The 5,847-nt window shown below is 32.9% G+C and overlaps 1 long non-coding RNA gene across 1 annotated transcript; it reads left to right on the forward strand.

Moving 5' to 3' along the window:
• The first annotated feature begins 2,010 nt into the window (after positions 1-2,010).
• On the forward strand, positions 2,011-5,480 carry LOC113074389 (uncharacterized). The gene is made up of 5 exons (XR_003280637.1): positions 2,011-2,967; positions 3,641-3,681; positions 3,887-3,954; positions 4,752-4,769; positions 5,306-5,480. It is a non-coding gene; the product is annotated as an uncharacterized LOC113074389 (long non-coding RNA).
• Positions 5,481-5,847: the final 367 nt, after the last annotated feature.

Raw genomic sequence — 5,847 nt, forward strand, 5'->3', positions numbered from 1 at the left:
CTTGCCATACATCATTTTATTTCTGCGTGGTGAGATTTATTTATATATATATATATATATATATATATATATATATATATATATATACATATATATATTTTCACTCCATTTATTCCTACTGATTTGTTAATCTCTGTCTCAACTCTTTCAGCCGGTTGAGATTTATTCTTTATGTTCCTTGTTTATGGATACAATTATGATACATTATTAATCATGTCCCTATAAAGTTACAGTACTTTCTAGTAATATCATACAGACTCAATTATGAATGGAGAGGAATTGTTCCTACTTCAGTTTATTATTCTATGTTTTAAAAACTTGAACTACTCAAAACTATTTAAAACACTATAATGGTGCACAAGTAGCATTAACATACAGAACATAATAGTCAGTGATGGCCTCGTCAATCAGTTAACATCTGGTTATGCTCAAGGAAAGAAAACAGATCTGTGAAAGAATAAATCTTCTCTAAAAAAAAAAAAAAAATATATATATATATATATATATATATATATATATATATATATATATATATATATATATATATATATATATATATATATATATATATATATATATATATAACTTAATTGACTTGCAAGATGTTTAACAAGAATAAAATTAATGCATATTGCTTATTCAAATAAAATAAAAATATGTATATTTCTCCCTTTCACACTGTAAGATATTTTCACCAAGGTTATTGACGCAATAAACAAACCATGTTGTCTGACAGCTGTTCTTGTGCATTGCAGGAGTTTTATTTTTCATGGTGTAAAGTGATTTCTCTGTGGAACTTCAGACCTTTAGTTTACTTTTCCGTAGAGGTAATTAGGCATTCTGTGTATGTGCTTTATTGTTGCTTAATTGATCAAAATGTAAATAATAATAATAATAATAATAATAATAATAATAATAATAATAATAATAATAATATTGTTACATGGATTCTAATCATGGTCAATTGTTCGTAATTTAAAGAAGCAAAGAAAGGTCATCATATCTGATTACAACATTCAGCTTCATTAACACTTAGTACCTAAAGGAAACAAGAAAATAGTCATTTAGCAGATGCTTCATTAAAATAAATTATATGCAATCATGGCCGGGCTTTATTCAGCCTTGAGTTAAAGACGTCACAAAATAATAATTTGATTTTGATTACAACTTTATCCTAGTGCATGTCAGACAAGGGATAGAAATATATATAAAAAAAAAAAAAAATGAAAATCACATGCTAATGCTAAGTCAAATGTTCATTTTTGGGTGATATATCCCTTTAAGTTCCTTTCTGTATTGCAAAATGGAAATAGTTCATGCTTTACCCATTGCTGCATTCAATCCTTAGATTATCAGCCGAGATTTACATGCCAACACAGTCTCACTCTCTACTCGTCAAATGTCTGACGCATGGTCAAGTGATCTGGCGTCACTTTTTTGACGCACTGGGTATACCTTTGGCGTTATTTTTCAACGTGCAGGTTAGTCCGATAGACTTCTATAGAACTCAGCAGCGTTTAAATTTGACGTCTTGGTTCAGCACACCGCAACTACACTGAATAAATAAAAATAAATAATAGGCTACAAAAAAAATTATATATGACAGAGATCGTTTTTATCTGGCCCTCCAACTTGTTTTTAAGGGTTTAAATATTCTCGCAATCTGATATCAAAGTGATCTCTGTGCCAAAGCTTAGCGCGTTCATCAGTGGTGAGTTTAACAACACTCAACTGCAGGTAAAACAGCACTCAGCGGTGAGTTTGACCAAAGCAACGCTCAACTGCAGGGAAAACGACATAAAAAGGTGAGTTTAACAACGCTCCAAGGCGCGTGCAAGTAAGCAGTTTAACCGTTTTCTTACAACCCATTTCGCTTATCGCTTATTGATAGTTCATCATCTCTATGAAATCACGTTCAAGAAGTCTCATTCAGCACACATCGCGATACTTGCCATCAGTTTCCATGTGCCACAGGGTCGGTGAGTAGATATAATTACCCAGACAGCAAGCCAACATTGAATAAACATTGTTTTTCCATCTGAATCATCATTATGGTTGATATTGAAATTTCAATGCAAAATAAATGTTGAATCAACATTATCATATCGATGAAAACCTGATGTTATTAATGTTGATGGCAACAATATTGGAACAACATTGATCCATAGTTATCTTTATGATTGATTAAGCATTGATATTTGGTTACCGGGTGATCCCTGAATGTGTTGAAAAGTAATTGATTTATAGTGGACAGAGAAAGGATGCGGTTGTTGAAAAGTCATCGAAATATAGTTGACCGGGAAATATGATAGAAAGTGCATCGAAATATAGTTGACCAGGAAATATGATAGAAAATGCATCGAAATATAGTTGACCGGGAAATATGATTGAAAATCCATCGATTTTTGGTTGACCGGGAGATCAACGGGTGGTATACCCAACGTACTGCACCGGACACAGCTCATTTCTGGACCCTTGGCACAAGTGTACAGGTAAGCTTGCTTAATGTTCGATATGAATCCAGACAGCACAGGCACGCGGTGTGTTTTTATACAGTCTATGGGCAGCTGAAGAGACTGGCTCATTTTCAAATAATGTTACCGTTAACTTGTTTAGACAACGGTCACGGTAAATTAATGTTAAAGCCTTGAGTTTCCAGCAGTATCTCGGAGGGAAAATGTAAAAGCGGTTTATTAAAGAGAAGTCCTGACTGCTTTTTCGTCGTGTTTTTCACTCTTTTACAGGCTGCCAGAAAGAATCCGTCTCTATAGTGAGTGATTATTGAATGAGGCTGTACATTATAAATGTAATGTTTTAACTCGAGATGTTTGTTTGTGTGAATGCTGTGTGTGCGCTGAGTTCTGCGCGAGCGGGGAGCAGAGTTGCCATGGAAACGGGGCGTCAACACAAAAACCGTTACTGGCAAGCAGTAATCTCCGTCTCTTGCTGCGGTTTACGCTGTTTTAGGTAAGTTTAGTCGCTAAAATCACACAAATATGATATACAAATGTTTCTGACAAGTTTCTTACTTGTTATTGACATGTTTCAATTAAATTTATTTTATAGAAATGGTTTAATGTCTTCGAAAAAGTCCGTTAGCGTCTTAGCAGTTTTCAGGTAACGTTAGGCTAATTTTGAGCTCTTGTTGATGAAACTCTGGGCTTTTCATCAAATCTTCGTGTGTGTATGAGATATTTTGATGGCTCTGTGAATGTTTTGCTGGTGATTTGTCAGTGTTTTTTTTTGGAAAAGGCTGATTTACTGAATCGATGACGTCACTTACACTGAGAGTGTAACGTTAATCGGCTGAAAACAAGTTCACATGAGTGTTTATATTTCATGATAAACAGATATTAATACAAATTGTTCTGTGATTTCAGGAGGACAGAAATAAACTATACAGAACAAAGTGAAACTCCAAGATTTTTGAAAAGAAAATTGGTGAAATATATTCTGAAAAAGGCATATTAATGTATTTCATGAGCTTCTTCAGTAAATCTGTATTTCTAAGTCAGTATCTCCCTTCAGAAATGTTGCTGAAGGGAGATACTGACTTAGAAATACAGGTGAACTCATGAAAATAAGCTCATGAAATACTCATGAAAGAAGCTCATGATATACATTAATATGCCTTTTTCAGAATATATTTCACCAATTTTAAGGAGTCCCTGACATCAAAACGTAAGTCACACTCAACCTAAAATTAAAAATATAGATTCTGTTATTTTAAGATTATATTATTAGTAGTAGAATTTGTATATTACATATGTTATTATTGTTGTTATATATATTATTCTGTCTTTTATCTGCATTTTACCTCTGCTTTATCTTGTTTCCTTCTAATGAACCTGGAACTGCAGAGTAAATATTGTTGTCTCTGTGTCAGATGGCTTGTTTTGTTCCTGGACTCTTCAGTGATGATGAGCAGAGTCTGAGTGAACCTGCTGTCAGACAGTGAGTACCCTGAGTACCCTGGGGTTTCAGTCAGGGCCTTCAGTAAACAACTGAATCAAACAAAATCCTTAATGGTTAATAGTTACTAGTTAATATATTATTAATCACTTATAAATCATTGAAATGTCAACATTGTACTGTTATCTCAATAAACATTATAAATAATATACAAAGCTTTCTGCACCCCCTAATCTATAAAGTGTAAACTACTCATCAGTTGTACTCATCGGCTTTCATTTGCTTTTGGATGTTTGCGTCACAAGTGATACAGCATTGTACTTGCACAACTATTGTACTTCATTTTAATACCCAAACCCAGACCTCTGACACGCCAGGCAAAAGTTCTACCACTGAAACATTTGAGCTGACAAACATATATATTGTAGCTTGATATTCACTATAGGAAGAAAGTGCAGCATAAAAAATAGCATATTTTAGCATTAAAATCCCTTTAACATGTATGGTGATCTGAGAGGCCGGGGGAGTCCAGTTAATGGGGTGTAATTCATTAGCTTTAATGAGAATTGTATATTTTATAGGCCTACATTAAAGTGTATTTCGTTTTTTATATTTTACATTTATTTCTTGAATGCTACTATTACATCAACTGTAGCTGAAAAGAATCAACCACTGTATATTTAATTTGTATATTATGTTGTTTATATTCTTTGTTTTTATATTTTTAATAACAGATTGGTTACCTGAGTACATATGTATAAAGTACAGTCACACTGTATGATTGTGAATTTTAATTGCTGTTTTTAACAGAAATTTTTGTCTTTTCTGTTCTTTTACAGATCACTATTGCACACCAAGTAAGCAAAACAATATTTTTGATTTCATTTTATTTTATTTCTGCAAACAACTTGCACCACTTGCAATTGGTTTTCCAGCCCAAAACCTCATCAAAAACTGAATGCAACGGTTTTTGTCTATGATTATTTTGTCAAAACATCTTTTGTCTATGGTAACTCTAATCTACATTAACTATTTAATTAGTATCCAGTTATTTATATTAAATTTGTGGTGTTAACAACTACTTCTGAACCAATAAAATAATAAACATAAACATTTTTGAGTCAATTGGCCTCATACATTTTCCTTATGAAAGAGGTCACTGCAAGCTAATCCTTTTTGCCTCCCTTTAATTCGAATACATCCATGAACAGGCAGTTTTGAAAAGTGCTTTGAATATAGGGGAAATATGATCTAGCCTACAACACGAGAACTTATTGCCTTATCCGATCATTGAAAAATCATAGGCCTAGGTTACTGAATTTGTTCAAATATATGTTCTGTTTAACTTAAATGCTAAATTTGTTTTGCATTGTGATTTTATCTTCTGTTTTAGATGCTCTTACTCAGCAGATGGGGACAGCTACCATCACCCAATTTTCACCCAAAAGTGGCTGCGCTATTCGCCAGACCGGGCAGGAGGGACTGGACGACAACTTATGCAGGCATCAGATGACAATGAAGTGTAAATATAGAGTAGAGGCTAATAAACAGGAATTTGATTTTAAATAGTGTGGTGTGTTCTGTGTTTTATACAAGATTTTAAATGTTCTATTAATTTTTAACATCCTGGCTGTAGATAAAGCAGGCTATTTAATTTATGGCATTACATTTAAAATTAACATTTAAAAATGATTGAAATTCCATTGAAATCACGTTGATCCTTAGTTCAGTTGAAATTTCAACATTGTTTCAATATTCCTGATAATTGAAATACCATTGAAATTCCGTTGATCTATGGACAGAATTTCAACATTGTTTCAATATTAAATCAGGGTGCAAAATGATGTTGGATCAACATCAGAGTTCGATGTTGATTCAATGACTTAATGTTGACAACGGGATGTTGATTCAGCATAGTTTCAATGACTGTTTGCT

Source organism: Carassius auratus, unplaced genomic scaffold (genome assembly GCF_003368295.1).
Source record: "Carassius auratus strain Wakin unplaced genomic scaffold, ASM336829v1 scaf_tig00014496, whole genome shotgun sequence".
Lineage (NCBI taxonomy): Eukaryota > Metazoa > Chordata > Actinopteri > Cypriniformes > Cyprinidae > Carassius > Carassius auratus.